The sequence below is a fragment of the Corapipo altera genome, unplaced genomic scaffold (genome assembly GCF_003945725.1).
Source record: "Corapipo altera isolate COAL_440 unplaced genomic scaffold, ASM394572v1 104, whole genome shotgun sequence".
Lineage (NCBI taxonomy): Eukaryota > Metazoa > Chordata > Aves > Passeriformes > Pipridae > Corapipo > Corapipo altera.
Window position 1 is genome coordinate 1139266 of NW_020884920.1, and position 19759 is coordinate 1159024.

The 19759-nt window shown below is 41.7% G+C and overlaps 1 long non-coding RNA gene across 1 annotated transcript in view; it reads right to left on the reverse strand.

Moving 5' to 3' along the window:
• The window catches only part of LOC113953484, a 52572-nt gene extending 33191 nt beyond the window's left edge, over positions 1-19381 (reverse strand). The window contains exons 1-2 of the long non-coding RNA XR_003529890.1: positions 19239-19381; positions 1959-2098 (exon numbers count right to left, since the gene is read on the reverse strand). This is a non-coding gene — a long non-coding RNA (uncharacterized LOC113953484). The remainder of the gene's footprint in view (positions 1-1958; positions 2099-19238) is intronic.
• Positions 19382-19759: the final 378 nt, after the last annotated feature.

The window sequence follows — 19759 nt, forward strand, 5'->3', positions numbered from 1 at the left end:
GAGTGGGAAGAGGACTCCATTTGCTGGCAAGAAATGTAATTGGCAATACAAAGTGGGAGGAAAACAGCTTCCATCAACATGCTGGTAACAAATTTAGGGCATTTGCAGATGAACAGTAACAAAGTCAACAGGGGATTATAACAATTATTTTAGGCCATTTGGAGGGCAGCACCCAGGACTGTGTGTGTCCTGCTGCTCAAGACACCACTCTCAGGAAAATGGAATGAAGGGCAGTGACATCTGCCTTGTCTGGAGCCAGGCTTCATCTCCAGCCAGGTGGTGTCGTTTCTTTGCTTTCAAAGTATCAGGCAAAAGTATCGCCTGGGCTGAAAACATGCTGGTCAATGATTGTGCTGGGTGAGGAAGAGCAGCCAGAGGATGGGAGAAGAGCCAGAACATGCTGTGGGGATAGTAACTGAAAAGAATATGTCCATTTTTCTCCTTCTCTATTAAATGTGTGCATATACACTGCTTGAAAGCTAAAGCTGAGCTCCTGCTATCAGTGCATTTCCATGAGAAGATTTATCTTCATTTTATACGTAGGATTTGTACTGCAAGAAGTGCAGATCTAAACTAACTGGACTTAGTAGGCTCTTGGCTGGAGGTCTCAGAAGTTCAGCACCTTTCTCTGAGCAGTCATGAAGCTGATGCACAGCCTTTTCTGCTGGCTAATGTCTAAAATTCTGTGTCTACACACAGCCTCTCATGGGTCACTCTTTTTCTTATAATAAATTTATATGCCTTATGGATCAGATTTCACAGGACCTGGAGTTCAGGTGATCTAAAATGGTAGGCTCTGCAGCACTATAGTCCTTCCACACAAATGTCTCCATGACTTTTCCACAGTCACAGGAAAGCCCACAGCAGAGCAGGGAGTTAAGCTGTGCTGTAATTGCCAACCATTACACCCCGTATGCAAAATTCTTTTTTTCATTTGTGATCTAGGCTACCAGAAATGTAGAACTCCATCAAGATCTGCCAGGTAATAATGAGCCACGCTCTTCAAAAATGTACTTAAAATTGAAAGTGATTAAAGATGCTGCAGCCTGCAATTACCTATTACTCAACTCTTAAACGGTTCGTTTTTCACATCATGCCAGGAAGTTGTAACTTCTTAAAGCAATGTTTCTGGTAATTAGGGGAGATCAGCAACAGCAGCCACCGAGCAGTATCTCTGCTGCAGCATAGTGGGAATGCTGCCTTCTGCAGATGACAGAACAAGCGTGGGAATGTGGCAAAGAGAGGCAGCACCTGATCCGACTGCTCTGCATCTCACTGCTCAGGGAGCTGACCGCTCGCCAGGACTTCAGCTGGGGTCACAGGAATACTGGGCTTGGGAAGGCTTAGCCCAGCTTGGTCTGAGCTTCTGAGATCAGTTTTGGACTCAGAGCAAGGGAGCTCCTGGTACAATTCAGAAATGTGACACTCCCTTTGGCTGGATTTGAATATGCCTCTCTGGAGTTGGCCTAGGAATAAGAAAAGGCTTTTAGCAATCTATTTTTAGGATCTCTCCTTTTTAATTTGGAAGCACAGTTAAAGTAGCTACAACAGACAGACACATCCTACCACTAAACCTCAGCACTCTGTCTTCACCTTCATGGCCTTTACTCTGCACACATTTTTGATTTACCAGTTCTACTTTTCAGACAAAGTTAAATGAGATCTGATTTTCTTGTTGCAAAAGTAGTGCCACTTTGATCGATAAATGTATCAGAGAGATACCACAATGCTTAAATAAAGTAGAAATAGAAATAAATTATTAAAAAATCCCAGGCACTTGAGACACCCACTCCATACCAGACACTGTAATTGCAGGACCAAGTGCTGTGGCTGTCCTGACTGCCTCCATAGAGAACCCAGGGCACAGAATGAACCCTCATAATGGCTCACCACTCTGTAATAGTGAAGAACATCACTTTTATGTATATGGGTTCCTCTGCCTCCCTTTAGAGACTTACCTAGGATACAGAGAGAGCATTAGTTTCATGTTTTTACTTCTGCTTCCCGTGTTGCTGCTCAGGTTGTCATCAGGACATCCACATCCCACCTTTCCTCAGGTTTCTGTCACCTAAGGCACTGCTTGATGTGGTCAAACCTCCTGAAAAGAGACAGAGAATGAGAGAAAGGAGCAGTGTTGGCAGACCAATGGTGGTTGCAATAAAATAACAGCAATAATTTTTACCTGTTTGGAAAGAATTGTGCACACACAACAGTATATAAACAGTAAATGACAATATTACTAATAATTACACCTGTTATTAATTACAGAAACTTATCTCAGTATTAATAAGAATAATAAGCTTATCCAACACAACCTCAGCTCATTTAATCTCAGGAATTTATCTCAATAATAAAGGAAAATATATTAGAAATAGAAATACAGAAAAAAAAAAGAAAGATTTTTAGAAGGATCACAGAATAATGGTATGTCTTCTGTGTGATAACTGTGGAGAATGAAAGAAACATGTCTTCTTACTTAGATATGTGTCTGGAAAAAAAACCCAAACCCTAAGTTATCTGTGATGTATTAATGTAAGGAAAAAAGCTGGAAATTCTTTGGCTTTACAGGAACTACCCAGCTTTGTGGCATGGGAAGCTGCAACAGGCATAGCAGCAAAGGGTACATGTCTGAAGTTTGGGCAAGGGACAAGTTTTCAGTTCTGAAATGGCATCCCACTCCTGGGGAGGTCCTGGGCTGCAGAGGCTCCAAGACTGCAGGAACTGATGCACTGGTGAGAAGCTGGTGATGGCTGGAGCTGCCCCACATCTCAGGCACAGCTAAAGCCACCACAGGACTGGCACAGCAGCTCTCCCTTCCCATGCACAGCCTGAAGCTGCCTCTTACTGCTGCCCATACAGGTCAGTCAGAGAGATCTCTGCCTCAAAGCAGGGGAGGACAGCTGGGAACACAAGTTAGCAAAAGGAAATGAAAGAACAGCAACTACCAGATGATTAATTGCACTGATATGAACCCTGCTGACAGCCCAGGGCCTGGGCACCTCTGCTGAGACAGATTAACTTTGTCTCTTGAAGCATGGGAACAAAAGGAAAAGAGGCTACCCACTGGGAAATGTCTAAATCCACAGAAGAGTGATGAGCATGTTTGGGCTGAAGGAATTGGCTGGAGAAAATATCTGGCAAACTCTGCCACACTTTATCTGGGTGCTTATCATCCACTCAGCTCAGTGTGCAGATTTTGGGCTACCAGGACTATGTTTCTTGACTGAAAAGTCAAAAGGCAGCAGCACAGGAATTGACCTTCATTTTTTCCAAAGCAGTTTGAAAACATTCCTGAGTTGTATTTTTCTACCCTGACCTATATTTCTATGATGATTCACTTTTCTGTTCCTTTTTGGAAGGACAGCAGACAGCACCAGCTTTGCCTGAGCTGGGTTTTCCCACCCTCACTGCCCATCACTTCACAGCAAAACCATGGTCACACATGGGGGCAAATCCCTCCTGGACCACCAGCCTCCCATTTCACTTACAGGATCAGGGGATGCACTGGAAACTTCAGAGGCATAAAGAAAAGTCAAATACACATTGAAATACTTGTTGCGTGAGCACACATGGGTGAGACATGACAAGTTTTCTGTCAGGGTTTTATGGTGTATTTATTCATGTCAAAAAAAGAGCTACTGATTGACAAGCAGAAGTCACTTAGTCCTGGCATGAAACTTCCACAAAAAGTAAATAAGAGCTTTCCCAAGGCCTTGGAGTTATGGCAGGGATCTACATCCTTCTCTGACTGAGAGTTCTGAAGTTGCATTTTCAAGTGATCTGAAATACAGGTCTGCACTCTGCTTCCACAGAGTTTTACCTGTCTTGGCCATAGCACGATGTTCAGTTTATAAGCAAGGAACTGTTTTCACTTTCTGTGGCCAGGGCACATGCACCCAAGCAAAGAAGAAGGAATTTTATTTCTTACCATATTTCCTTCCTACATTACACTCCCACTTCACTCTCCTGAAGAAGTTACAAAACTTTAGTATTGTGTCAAAACCCTGGAGATTAGCAGGATTTTAAGGCCTGATTCCTAACTCACAGAACATCAAAGGAGGAGTCCCAGTTTCCCCAAGTTTCTTTTTCTCGTCTTTGCATTCGGGGTCTGGCCACAACTGATTTTTTGATATGCAGAATAAGCACAGCCCAAGCTGCTCGACTTCAGTGGCGTCCTATTGGGCTGAAGCAGCAAAAGCCTTGCACAACATCTTCTAATGATTCATATTTTGGGGAGGAGGAACATCACCTCTAGGAATTCAGCTTTATTGGATACTCTAATCCAGAAGAGATAAAAGCGCTTACTAATTACTGCTGGGTTTTGTTTCTTTGAAGAATTGGGTTAAATTTCTTTTGAAAGTAGATGTCTGTTTGTGCTTGTTAGATGTATAATTTAATTTGTTTAGGGCTTTTTCCTCTTCTAGGGTTTTGTTCTAATGATATCTGTGCTTTTCTTTCTCTTCTTTACCTCTCTTTTCTCCCCAAAGATATGAACTTTTGATACACTCTAGATTTATTTTCTTAATATAGCAGTGATTATCCCCAGGTTGATACACCTTCTTTGAGGCTTTATTTTTTCCCTGCTGAAAAGTCATTCCCTTAAAAAAAATGGTGTTGGTCTTGCTTGCCGGTTTAATAATTCTGAGATTTATTTGCTTATGGACCTTTCCTGACTGAAACCTGTATTCATACTACACTGGAGAGAGAACTCAAAATATATACTTTAGAAAAGAAAAATAAATTGTAATATTATAATTTATCTGTCAACCACTACTATGCAACTTTGCAGAAGGAGAGAAAATTGGGCTGAAAGGGAACTTGGGGGTACAATTAATTCATACTTCTTCCCCAAGTGAGGACCAACTCTGCCTACATCATTCCTGACAGATGTTTTTCTAACCTGTTCTTAGCAGCCTCCAGTGGCACTAGGTACACAACCTCCCACGGCAATTTCTATTAATATTCAACTGTTCTCACTGTTAGAAAGTTTTTCTTAACGTTTAACCTGAATTTCCTGAGCAGCAGTTTAAACCTGTGACTTCTCATCCTGTTCACATGTATTTGATCTTGTTAAGTCAACCCAGCTGAGGGAAGTGGTTTAGCTGAGCTCCCAGGAGCTTTCTGCACTTGTGTTCCTTTGCAATTATAGACACATTTTGGAAAACCCACCCACTGAGAGGCACGTCCAAAATGCAAACAGAGATCAGCTGTTTGCCCTGCCCGTGTCTGACATCTCTGGAGATTTTATTGTGTTGGGGGGGAAGGACAAAAAAGAAAAACCCTTATACATCACACACTGCACTTCATTGCACAGCTCCCTTCCCCTTCTGCCCCACCACGTAACACAACAATGGTCTTTACTCCTGCTTTAGGTTGCACACTGAGGTGGTTGAGTGTTGACCAGTTACCTCTGCTCTGATAATATTAGTATTTGGATGATGCATTATAAATGAATTCTTCCCCTTTGCCACTCCCCCTCCCCCTGAAAACAACATCCAAAAGTAAGTAACACCCCAAAATAAGTAATACCTCCAGTTTGCTGTACAAATAAAGAAACACTTTGATGGACTACCCTGTATCTTATCTAGAGGATGGGAAAATGTACACTGCTACTGAGTTATGGATTCTCTCATGGCTCTGTAAATGAAGACTAATGTTGCAGTCAGCTTTGCCACTGGCCTGGCAGATTCATTTGGGTCAGCCAAATAACCCTTCCTTTACCTCACTTCCTATGTTAAAGGGAATTATTAAAAAAACCCAACATATTTGCAAAGTGCTCTGAGACATAAGCCTGAGGTGTGCTCTGTTTTGTTGTTCTCAGATTTAGGAATTATCATGGGAGTTTATAAAACTCCTGGATGCAAAACACTGCATAAGGGGAAGCAGCTCAAGGCTTCATGTCCAAGTAGCCACAACAATTTCTGGCCTCCCTAAGGTAAGAGGAGTGAGAGGGATCCTACTTCTGGCAGCCACTGGTGCCCCCCAGCCTTTTCTCTTTCTCTCTGAAGCAGAAGCATGTGCTTTCCAGGGCTTTTCCACAGGCAAAGGAGGCATCTGCTAACCAGGACAGAAAGCAGCTGGGTCAGAGCTGTCTTTATGCTCCCAGCAGTTGCAGTGATTTTGCCTGCCCCTAGCACTGGCCCAAATATTAATAACAAATATTAATATTTGTTTTCATCATTGTTATTTTTACAACTACTATTCCAAATAACAATGGAATAAATTACTTCTCAGAAGTGTTTTTTTTTTCTTTTTAAAGTTACTACACCCTGCAGCAGTAGAAATTGAACTAATCTTGTTGTGTTGGGGGTGAGACTCCTCCATGCTGGATGAGGGGGCACAGGGAACCATGGTCAGAACAAATTGGGTGTTGGAATCAGACAGGACAGGGAAGGAGTGCCTCAGGCATTTGGAAAGGCTGGCTTCTCTAATTCTAGAGCAGTTGTAGCCTTGAAGGCACAAACCCTAAAAATGTGGAGGTCTGCCACAGTATGACAGACCCAACTGGTAGGGAAGCAGGGAGGATCTATCAGACCACAAATGAGCAAAGAATTGAAAGCATTTTTTTTTTTTGATTGATGCCAAATGATTGTGCTGCTGGCCTCAGGAAAATGAAATACTGAACAACAAAACACCATCATTTGGGGCTAATCCAAGCTTTCTTGCTCAGCCTTAAGCTGAAGCACTTTTGGTTTGTTTGATCCAGAAAAAAATAATTAAAATATCATGGACACATTTAAAAATGGGGTATTTTGGACTGGAAAAAAAAGAAGGACTAAATTACTTTGTTTTCTTTTTCAAGTTTTGACCAGCTTTCTTGTGTGAAACTGTTCCACAAATTTGCCTCAAAACATTTTTGTCCAAAAAAAAATGAAAAAAACAATCCCTTGCTTTTACTCAGGCTTTTTTCCCTTTGGCAACACACCATAAATACATCATAAGGACTGCATTTTCATCAGACACTTCTCTTCTGCTGAAGCAGGAGCTGATATTGAAAAGCCGCTGAGTTTGGTCAGCGCTCCCTGCACCTGGGACTGGATGTTGTATCCCTGGCTGAGGGGGCCAGCAGTGGAGGGTGTTTCTGAGGACACCTAAAAGGAACAACAGTAAGGAGCAGTGTAGATGCAGTTGAGCTGACCTTTAGACATGACTCTGCTGGCCTCTGGGTGGGTCTTGCAGCCCCACGATCCCTCCGTTATTCGGGTGATGCGTCAGGTCTCCCAATGCAGATCAAGGTCCTGCTGTGCCTGGAGTCACAGACAAGTAACAAAATAAATCCCAGACCTCAGGAGCTCACATTTTGTTTTCACTGGCTGTTGAAAAGAGCTGAGATTTGGCCTGGAAACCCTGAGAGTCTGCTCCAAAAAGACGTTCAACTTTCACCTCTCTGCAGGAGACGTGGCTGCAGCGGATGCTGTGCTGAGGCTACAGAGACAGGAGGATCTCCACTAGAAAAAAGGATGGCTTATCACTTCTCTACTAAGTGACAAATCAATAAAGCCTCTTCAAAATCAAGCCCTGTAGGTCAAATTGCATCAGGAAGTCTGTAAGCACAGTCATGGCTCAATCTCACAGGTGGGACCAGGGGCCCAGTGCTGCCATACAAAACCTCAGAAGGGTAGGACCAAGAGAAAAGAGCACAAAGCCAGGAGATGAACAGTAATTTCCACAGAAATAATTTTTTAAATTATAGTTTCTTTTTTTTTTTTTTGTGCCTTAGCTCATTCTCCAACAATACAGAGAGCAGACTCTAACAAATAACCCCAAACACATTGGTATATCTCTCTTACCTTATGCATCTTCACACTTCACAACCTACAGCAGCCCTCAGTTTGCAGCGCACCCCTGAAGCAGGAAGGTGCTGGAACTCCTAATTTGCAGGTGGAAACCAAAGAACAATCTCTAGAAGATCCCAGGTCCTGATCCTGCACAGAACAACCACCAGAAGCTGCTATGTTCTCCTCCAGGCTGGCTGACAAACACAGGCAGAACACAGTGATGTGCTAAAGGGCAGTTGCAGAAACAAGATATTTTTTGGGAAACAACATGCAAATGAAGGACCTTAGGCTGGGCCTGAGCTCTCAGCATTCAGAACAACATTTAAGAGCCTAATTTACTACCTTTAAAAAGACTGAGAAAGTCCCTGGTACAGCCTGGAGTCAGGTTCCTCACTCCCACCCTCAGGGCTACACAGCACTTTTGGCATCAACCCAAGCTGGCTCTTCTGGCTTTCTTGAAATTATAATGTTTAGCAATCTCTTTAAATACTGAAATAGATCTAATTATTCACTTAATCAGGGAAAAGAAATCTCCTGCTGTTTCCCCCACACCAGGCAAAATGGCCCATTGCAACAACACAGGTGAGAAAGGCACGTGCCAGCCCAATCCCATCTGGATATGCTCAGGAAGGCTCTCTCTGCCAGCCCTGCACCTCTCATCAAAAATGCTTGTACAGCACAGTAGAAAATAAAGATTTATTTTTTTTTTTGCTGCTCAATAACAAGCCCAAACCAGTGAATCCTCCAAATCCAAATGGAACCAATGTAGAGCAACCCAGCCATAACCTCTTCCATCAGCTCCCTTAGAGAAGGGTAAATCTCAGCTGTGATGAGGTGTCCAGGCAGTCTGGTTCCCCTGTCCTCCTCTTGCTTTGCTTTGCTCCTCTGTGGCTCATGGAGCAGAAAATAGGAGCGACAGCAGCATGAGTGGTACTGCTTTGTGCTCCGTGGCTTCCCAGCAGCTCACTCAGGCAGTAATGAATGGGAAGTGAAAGCTCCTTGGGCTGACAGCCCCAAACACCAGCTGTGGAGTTGCAGGTTTCACATATACCTATTAAAGGACACGGGACAGAGTGCAAAGACAACAACCACCTTGTGTGTTATCAGATCCCCTCCTACTTGCACAGATAAGATCGATGTCTTCGGGTCCTTGGCTCCTGACAGCGCTGCCATTGTTTCTCCCTCTTTGAGCTTCCTTTCTCAGTTTCGTTTTTTCTATATTTGACTTTCTTTTTCTTCTCTCTCTGCAGCCATTCTTGCCCCAGTGTGCTCCCCTGCCAGTATGTAGGAACAAGCTCTTTTCTCCATGGAGCACAACCTTTCCCAAGGGAGCCCACAGGAAACGCCTTCCAGCCTGCTGAGGGGGATTTGGAGACCCAAACTTTTTTTTTTCCCTTTCCCCCTCCTCAATGAATTCTCTTTTCCAGCCCTTGCATGGCTCAGGCTGTTGAACACCCACTCATTTTGCTTTGCCCGTCCCTATGTGTGGCTGAGTGCCCACAGGTGCCCTCATGCCATCCATGCTTGCAGATCCTGGGCTGCTCCCTGGGTCGGTCAGAGTTGGGAGAGAAGAAAACACAACACCCAAAACGTGCCATCCACCAGGATCATGAGGCAGAAGGCAATTCCCTGAGCAGCTTATGGGAGTTAAACTGAAGTGAGAAGCAACACAGATGGGAAACTCTCCTTTTCCAGATAAACCATGAGTCAGCTCAGTCCCATCAAGGGATGGTGGTGTGGTTCCAGCAGCACAGAGCACAGACAGTGGAGTCGCCCCTGTAGCAATTGCATTAACTCCTTTATAGCTTGTTTTCAAGCCCAGAAATAATCAATAGAAGCTACAGAACACACTAAATTATTCTTTGCTTATTTTTCTAAAATTATGTACAACTTTATGAGCTTGTTGTCAGCACCAACTGCCAGAAAGACAAATTAGCAGAGTCAGTAAATTCTGCTTCAAGAATTTGACCGTCCCTAAATTTCTTTCAAGGTCATGAATTTTTTAAAACTAACATAGCCTGTGGTTCCTTTAATTTGATTTTTTTTCTTATTATTTCTCAATTTCTCAGCCATCCATATACCCTTGCATCACGTTTTTAGACTTTCCTCTGCAACCACAAGCTGTTTAATAATTACAGCTTTTATTGTGTTCCAGAAAAGGGTACTGTCAGTCAATATTTGAAAGTTCACAGCAGGTTTGTGACAGAGCAATCCTGAGTTATCTCAGTTTATGCAGAAATTCAGATGTGTTTAGTTTACTCCCATCCAGTAACGTAGATGTTGTTATGAGTGTGGCCAACTAAATTCACAGCTGACAGGTCAGTTTTTGAGTCAGGGCTCCACGTCTTTCTGGTCACCAGCCTGGGCTGATATTTCAGGACCACCCTCAGATCAGCTCTCTGCTGTTGCAATTCACAGATAGACACACGTTTGTCAAGGGTTGGATCAGATTCAAGTCTCATCCAACATCAGGTGCAGGGAGGTAGAAGCCCTTTCCTATTGCACAGGGAACATGCACAGGAAGAGAAGTTGGTGCTGTGGCCCAGCGTAAATCAGCCCTGGGAACTTGAAATTAAGACTTTGCTCCAGTGATGACTAATCTCTTTGCATAATTCCCCTCTGGATGTTTTGGATACAGCAACATGTTGTTTCTCCTGTAGCACCAGATTTTGGAGGGTCTTTCTTACTTATTCATGTCAAATCTAGTTGGGATGCAAGTCTGTCTCAATAAAATGAAAAAGTTGCTCATATCTAGAGACTCAGACAAACACACAAATATTTTCAGAAGAACTAGTCTCCCATTTTAAAACATATGTTTCCTCCTTTGTATTTGTTTTGTCTTTGGGGTTTTTTTGCAGATTTCTTAGGAAATGTGTCAGGATGAACAATATGTTTCAAGCAAAGAGCAAATACTTTCAGAAAACGAAGTTTTTAAAAGTCATAATGTTTGACTCATCATGGTAAACATCTGATTTATTTACGGTCTCTGCAGTAAGGGCATCATAGTATTGCCCAAGACTGGAAGGCCCAATAAAAACTGTTATAATCTTGAACAGCAAATGCTGTAAATTATCTACATACCATACACTGCTGCCCAAAAACTGTTCACAGAAAGGTTTGTTATGATGACTCATTTCCAGGGAAGCTGTCTTCTGCTCGGTAGAATTTTAGGTGGCCAGAAGAAAGAAAAGATGCAAAATGAATCAAATAAAAATTACGAAGAATTCACCCTCTTCTACATCCACAGAGGTGACCAGTTGGCTGAATACACCACACTGATTCCCTATGGGGAGAAAGAAGAGAGGTAAAAGTAGAATGAGACTTCTCTGTTACACTGGAGGAACATTTATGTGGGCTTTCCAAAACCATCCACCTACCAGCATGATAGTCACTTACTTCCTAGACTTCCCACCTAAAAGCAGATCCACTTCAGCAAATGGGGACTGAACAGAACAGCTCACTAGCACAGAATTGAGCAGTCCACAGCGTGGTTGAGGCTGGAAGGGACCCGTGGAGGTCATTGGTCCATCCCTCCTGCTCAAGCAGTCACCTCTAGTCAAGTGGCCCAGGACTGTGTCCAGATGGTTTTTGAACATTTCCAAGGATGGAGAGTCCACAACCTCTCTGGGCAACCCATGCCAGTACTCAGTCACCCTCATCATCACACTGCCTTTAGTTCAGGTGTGAATCAGCTATGAAAAGCCTGAGACAGACACAGAATTGCCAGAGAAATTAAGTTCACACCTTCAGTTCCACCTCCCCAGGCTAAAGCAGGGGCTGAAACAGCCCATGGGCTGTGGTCAATAAGTAAGCAACCATGAATTTGGTGGGTTTAGTCAATTCCTGTTCTGCAGGTACAAGCCCACTTGAGAGATTTGTTGTTATCCAGGAAATGCCTCTAGGAATCTTTCCTTTAAAATCCTTAAAGATTATATCTGACATGATTGAACAGGCTAGCACAGGGTCTCTGCTGTCAAAATTCACTAAAAACACCGAAAAAGAATGTTTATGTTGTGTTCCAGCCTAAACTCATCTTTTGTATGAGGAAGTTTCCTTCTAAAGTAATTTGTACCAGGTCCAACCTAACATGTGTACCTTTTTCCAGCTGATATCCCTGCTCTGTGTACTCTGGATTGCACAGCTGGTTACAGACTGAGTGAGTTGCAGAGACATTCTCTGTACACCACTCCCTTCTGGAGAACATTTTGGCCCCGTTAGGAACAACTCTGCCATCATTTGGGTTATTCCCACTGTCTGCTCCCAAGCACCTTCATTAGAGGCTTCAAGTTGAGAGTTAACTAAACTGCCAGCACTGCTTGGGTGCAATTCAGTGTAGGACAATTGAACTGTTATTTGATCCAACTCCTTGAAAGTGAAACCAGGCAGTGCTGGTGAGAGATGGAGATCTGGGAAACACAGTCAGGGGTCAGTGGATTTGTGTTCCCAACCCAAAATTCTTGTTGAATATTTTTTTGCTTATAAAAAAAAATAATTTCTTGAATTGCACAGGAAGAGCTCTTAGAGCCACAGTTCAGATATTCAGGAACCTCTGAGCAGGGACAGAGGATAATTCACAGATCTTGTTATAGTTTGTGCTAATAACACCAAGACTGTGGGTTCAATCCATGTGTGAGCCCTTCACTTAAGAGTTGATCTTTGTGGGTCCCTTCTAACCCGGAATGTTCTGTGATTATCTGTTGTCCACTAACATGGGCATGTCATTGCTATTGTAAAATCACAGCTTGATTGAGCATGGTGGGATCGCTGTGCTTGGCTCACAGCCTCTGTGTCTGGGGCTCTGTGCAGGCTGCCTTTGAAGCAAACTGGCATTTTGACTCAGTGGTGAGTCAAAGTGAGCTGACACTTGTTTCTCAAAGAATGGAATGACAAAAAAGCCTTATCATCATATTGAGATAATAGCCAGGTTTGGGCAGGAGACAGTTTTTCTGTCAAAGTGAAGGGGCAATTTTATAATGTCAACTCACTTTTGCAAATAAGAAAAAAATCTGAAAAACAACAAGAGAAACAGTGGTCCATATCTATCAAGATGCTTCATTTTGTACATAAAAAGGTGGTCGACTTGAATTTAATCTTAAAAAAACCCCAACAAATAAATCACTGCCCCTTTTTGCTTATATTTTTTTCATACATCTGAAGTTTTACTTAAAAAACTTAAAAAGACTAGAGATCTTTTCAGGTCAAGAGATCTAGCAGAGAACAGCCTTGTTTCTCAACAGATTGTGTGAGGCAAGAGAAGTTTTGCAAACAGTCCCAGCAACTACAAATAATTGCTAATACCAATGGCTGTTAAAGCACCAGCTATCAGTGTGATCAAACCACAGCTCTAATACAGCCTTGGGAAACAATTCTCTGTAATTTTCATCAAACAAAGCAGTAACAGCAATCATAGATTTTAACTCCGTTGAGTAAACAGCCTCTCTCCTTCTAACATGCTTGGGTACAAACAATGGTAACCTGCAGACAGCAAGGGTCATGTTTTTAGGGACACCTGATAAGAGCAGAAGTGTCACAGTTCTGCTCACTCAGCTTTTGGATTGGAGTCAACCAGAGCCACCACTGCCCTGGGTTATTCACCGTGCCTGTGTGGGATGCACCTCACACTCTCATGTTTGAATCTCAAAGAAACCTGCAGTGTATTAATGTGTTAACACTCTTCAGTGTTGCTTAACCATTGTCCTTGTTGCAAGAACATCTTTTGGTCCTGAACACTTTAACAGCCTTTGCTTGTAGCAGTTCTCACCTCACACTGGCCTTGCAGCTTACAGACACTTTGAGCCATATGTGGAAGCAACCAAAGCACTATTCTACCTATTCCTGTGACTCCTGAGTCTAGAGTGTTTTAGGGAGGGTCTTTTACTTGCTTCTTTATGGCAGTGCTTCATCTTAGGGACTTCAATCTGTTCTTCAACCTTTTAGCAGCTGTAAAAACAATTTACATGGTGCTTAAGGATTACAACTTCTGTTTTATTAAGGTCACATTTTTTTCCCATAGTTTCCTCATAAGAACTTTCCACTGTGCTGTTCATTAGCTCCTCTGACTTATTATTCTTTTTCCATAGTTAAAGATGGGAGGGGGGGTAGTTTGTGCCTTAGCATAAGTGATGTAAGGTGACATAAGACAGTATGAATAGATAAAATAACAGTATGAATAGATAAAGCTCTATTTTTATTCTGTACTGGATCCAAGCCTAACAATCCATAAAGGTAAAGGTACCTTTACCACTACAGTTACTAATACATAGTTACTAAACAAATAACTGAAGTCTTAGACAACAGGTGCATAAATAATGATTAGAGAGGAAATAGCATAATAGAGTGGTAGGTTTCTATGTTTACATTATCATTTGTACATGACCAGCTTATCGAACAGTATAAATGCTGTATTAGTTTCTTACTGCAAAAGGATTTTCAACCATATTGCTCTGTAAACTATGATTTTTTCATTAATAAAGCATTCAAGTTGTATTAACCCTTTGTATTAACTATCTGTACAATCAAGTAGCAAATCACTGCAATAACAAACTGCTCAAAACCAGTTTGTTATTGGGTTATAGGCATAGGATTTAAGAGTCAAACCAGGGGTTTCAACCTGACTTCTAGAACATCACAGTAAAGGCTCTACCATGACCATAATGCAGCAACACGGCTCCTTCTCAGAGATGAGACTCTACAAACACATTGCTGTTTGGTTGTAGTGTTTCCCCATAAGAAACTCACCATATAAAAATCCCTTTGAAGTTATTTTAAGAAGCAGTCAAAGGAATCAGGGTATTTTCTTTAATTGTGCCAGCGAATGAAGGCATGTGTTAGCTCTGAGCTGTAACTGGGGTGGTGAGGCTGCTGGGAGAGAATGATTTCAGCTGTATTTGCTAAATCAAGGCCTTAGGACCGACTGGTGAAAATGAGTAATTTGTAAAGTACAAGCTCAGTTTATACTTCTGCTGATGGACACAACACTCCTCTTGCTTACTGGAAACTCATGAGCTGGAGCACATCTTTCCTCCTCCATCTCAAACCCAACAGGGATGGCTATTCTTGTGTGGCCTCCACAACCCACTTACACAGATTTAGATAATCATTTCCAGACCTTTTTTGTACTTCCTTACACAAACTTTTCCTACAGATGACATTTGGGAACTGGAAATTCTGAATGTTGTGGACAGAACATGACTTCCTGACTGCTACTATAAGTGAACCTTGAAACAGCAGTCCTACACAATAGCCCAGAAAATAAAACATGTGAATAGTAAGATTGAACGAGGAATTATGTTGAAACAAATAAAGTAACAATGATCAAGGGAAGCTGAGGAGTCTGATCCTTCAGGACAGGAGGAACTGGTGTTCATTTTCTCTTTCCATTTTTATCTTCTGCTGTTGAAAGCAGAATTTCAAGCACTTTCAAATCAAGATTAGTAAAAATGGGGAGGCAGTGTCTTAGGCAAGGGGGAAAAAGAAGTGAAAATGCAGAAGTCTTTACCACTGAGATAGAACTGATAATTTGTAATTTGTAAGACATCTCTTAATACTCATCACAAAGCACTTGGGTCCAGATTAGAGAGATCCCAGCATTTTATACAGTATTTATGCAGAAAATGGGAGAAATAGGAAGGCCTGTTGGGAAAAGCCTTAATATTTCAGTTGAAAGAGGTAGAAAATACTGGAAGACAGCATGCCACTTCCCATAACAGTGACACTCAGCTACAAACATGCAAGCAGAAAGCACAGGGAGGGAAGGAACTCCCACGAAGGGGGGTTAGCACTCTGAGGACAGGATGATTTCAATTAAGGACAGTGCTGACCCAGGCATGTGTGAAAATATCTGTAGCAGAGAGTAAAATTCTTGGAAATTTCCCCTCACAACTTCTCCTACCCAGGCATAGGCTCTGGTGTACAACCTTGCTCCAGGGCATGTGGGCTGGGGTGAAAGCATGAGCAGAAAGACTGATCCTTTGTTAGTGCTGCACAGCCCAGGTCGTCCTTCTCTTGGTCTTTGAGATTGGTGATGGCCCAAAGAACACATGAAGTTGAGCTAAAAGGCTTTGACAGACTGTGGAGGCAAAAGGGTAAAAAAAATGAGCCACTGTCTTTGTACTAATGGCTTTTTGCCACTGTACTAACTGAGGAGTACAGTCTGTCTTCAGAAGCATAATTAGCATAAGAGGGCAGCAATAGGCAAGCAAGAAGGAGGGAGAAATGCTGATATCTGCTGAGATGTCTGACTGCAGTGGGAGGGTTTTTACTCCCTCTGCCTTGAAGCCTCATCTTTGAGCACCACAATGGGAATTTCTGCCCTTTGAAGGACTGCTTTGAAGAGCTGTACTTGAATAAAGATATCAGATATGTACCACAGATAACTTGCTACAAATACATCTTCTCAAAACCTCCGGTGTACTCTCCTAATGAAATAAATGTGTTTTTTCCATGCGTGTATTTTCAGAGGTGCACATCAGGAGTATTTAGACACATGAAGTCCTGAGCACAGCAAGTCAGCTGGGAGTCCTGACACAGAGCAGCAGGTGTTGTGCTCTGCTCTCCAGCACTGGTACCAGCAGCTTTCCTGCTTAACCCAAGGGATCTCTGTATCCTTCAGGGAGAAGAGGAAAAAAGGGTGACCAAAAAGAAAATAAATCTGCTTGTCACCACTGGGGCAAAACAGAGTAGACAAATTCATCCATCTCACAAGATTCCTGTCACCATCTTCTCTACAGCTTTTATTTTTTTTCCCCTTTTCCAGTACATGTGTGTAGAGAAGAGCAGCAGAATGATGAAAGATGAAACAAGAATGAGTTGAATGACAAATTCAGTAGATATTATATAATGAACACATTCTTCAGAATTGTTTAGCAGCAAGATTTATCTTGTATAAATAAGATGGAGGGTTTAGCATGGCATGGAACCATTTCTGTCCATCTGGCTTTGCAAGGAAATTACATGGGGAGAGTAGAATTACACTTCAAGCACTAAAAAGAAAAGAATCGCTGAAATGATATCAGTAAGAGTAAAACAAACAAACAAAAGAGAATCCTGAGTAACGCTATTTAAAAATGTGGAGCTGTTCTAGGAAATTTAAAAAGAAGTGAGAACTGATGGAAATGAAGAACTAAGCTTTGGATTTAGTAAACGATGCTTAGTTGATTACACCCATATGCAGTCACTGATGAGCTCTTGAGCAGAACTGATGAAAAATTGGATTGTTTACATGTATTAAACCAAGCAAATGGGAATCTGAACTCAATGTGCCAAAAAACCTTGAGAATAAAAATGCTAGCAATAATTGCTACATTTCATGTGTCAATGGCATGCCAGCAAGGATTCTGCATCACACTCTGACCAATAGAAAAAGGTTGGGTATGTGAAACTGTAATATCACTTATCTACCAAGCAGGCCACCTGATGACTGACAACTTTAATTTTAGCGTGAAATTGGCTGACTAGCTGTTGAAACATCCATCCCTTCTGACAGGGATAGTAGTCTCTGGATATTTACTACTAGAACCTTCCACAGTCGTCCTCCTGCTCTACTCATCTTCATTTCAAGCAACAAAGCAGCCTTAACTGAAATTACAGCTCTCCATCAATAAATGGGGCAGTGATGGGAAAATGTGCTGGGGGGTTGTGTACCCTAAATGAGGCCTTTGAGGTGGGTGTGGGAGTTAAAATCAAAGAGACTTTATTTTATAGGGAACAAAGATGAGGATCAGGAACGCAGATTTTTGACCAGAGTCCTTTTAGTGTTCTTAACAGACAAAGGTAGGCCCACCAAAAGAAAAAATTTGACTTTATTCTTGGGCTGCATGTACATCACCTTGTATGAAAATCTACAAATATAATCTCACCTTGGGGTAACAGTGTTACCTCAGAGCACCTGCACAGAACACTGTCTTTTCAAAATAAATACTAATTGAGAGAGAAATAGTCAAAATAACCATAATTATTGTACATTTACTATCTTTCTATATACTGAGTATTACAGTGCACTCCTACCTGGACAGAAGAGATATTTTAGTCTTACAATATCTGTGCTTTGGTGAGGTAGGAGAAAAGTATGTCTCATTTTTAAGTTGCAATCTCATAGATATAAAGACCTGACATGGTTCTGAAGCCTATTGCTTCAAATGTCTTTGCTTATATAGAAACTTCATTAGTACTTACAATCATTTAATTATTCTGATTTTGATATTTGCCATCCTCTCTGGGTTGAGGGAATATTTACAGCTAAACAACAATTAAAACAGAACCCAGAGGGCAAATTCCCAAATCCTTCCAAATCAGACCTGAATTGTGAGTTCCTTTCTCCAGAGCAATTTTCTACCAGAGGAACCACCAAAAATTCCTGGGACTTTGCCACAGGACCATGTGATTTTGCTGTCCTTCCACTTCTATATTTAATCATACTAAGAGTTCTCCAGAGCAGTCCAGGGCTCTTCTAAAATATTTGTTTTCACAGTGAAAAAGGTCCATAGAAGACATCCCTCCTTTAACTGCAACAAGGGACTGTCAATCAGCCTGTTCCTGAGAGACCAAGACAGCCATTCCCTTAGGGAAAGAGGTGACATTAAAAGAAACAAACAAAAAAAACCAACCAAACAAAAAAAAACCCAAACAAAACCCCATAAATTGAAAATGTATCTTACAAAATAAAAATCTTTCTTATGACTTTCTGGCTATTAGGGTCCTATTTACCATCGTGCTCGTGCTGGTTTTGCTGCCTGGTGCCCCAAAGTAGCTGTAAACCTTACCCACAACAGCTCTGAAGTGACTTTGCGGTGCCAAAGCAGGACACAGGATACTAATGGTGTTTAACATTCCTACAAATGCCATCTAAACAATGGCCTAAGGGAATGGTAATGTACATATGAAGCCTAAATGCTGCATTGACTTTTGGATTGCAACAGAAGACTTCCACAGAATTGAAGGATTATTTCTAATTTTTATTCAGAAAGGAAAAAATAGAACTGATGAGTATAACTGGTACACATAGAATATGCTGAACGCTGCCTCAGCCCAGAGACTATTAGCACATAATTAATTGAAATGGCTTGGCACTTAGGCTTATGCTACTGACACTAGGAGAGCTAATGTTGGCCCACTTTCCACTCTTATTATAATCCATGTCGGCAGGATGGACACATTTGAAACCATTTCCTTCTCTTTGTTACAGTATATGCCAACAGCAAGAGAAATTGGTGCTGTAGAAGTGAGAAAACATCTCCAGCATTGCAGTGGAGGAATAAATTATTTTCTGGTGCAGAATGTGATTGCAGCATAATTTGGTAAAAAGAAATTAACTCCTCCTCCTGATATAGTCCAGGGAATTGTTTTGTGGTGCTATGAAATGATAAGTAATGAGGGATTCCCACAGACTTGGCTACCATAAAGACAGGCTTGGGTGAGCTTGAGGTGCTCTCTCTCCCCATGCTTTTAAGTTTACAAGCTTACCTGTCCTGGGACATGTGAAGTCATCTCTCAGTATGAAATTGTTCCCCCTTTCCAGAATCAGACCTTCAGAGAAGAACTTCCATTTCATTTTTCAAATTTTTCATTTTTTTTTCATTTCATCTTTTCCTTAGGGAAAATGGGTTCTTTCTTAAGGATGAATCTTAAAATTCTTTTCTTAAGGACCTATTCCTGAAAAAAAAAAAAAAATAAAAAAGAAGAACAGGTGTTCAGTCAGCTGTAAGTGCCTGGTAAATAGCACAGTGACACACTCTTGCAGGTGAGCACTCCAGACAACTGCTAGAACTTCTTGCCACAGCATCCCACCAAGTTCAGCCTTGTACAGAGCTGGGGGTCTCCTGCTATGGAAAACAAAGCAGGAAAGGTAGATGGGTATATTAAGGAAACAGGAAAATAAATAAAAAATACCCAGATTTTTGTAAGCTCCATAAGAAAAACTTTCAGCTTGTATCCTGGTGTGAAAATTTATCCCCTTTCAAAATCTGCTATATCAGATTAGACTT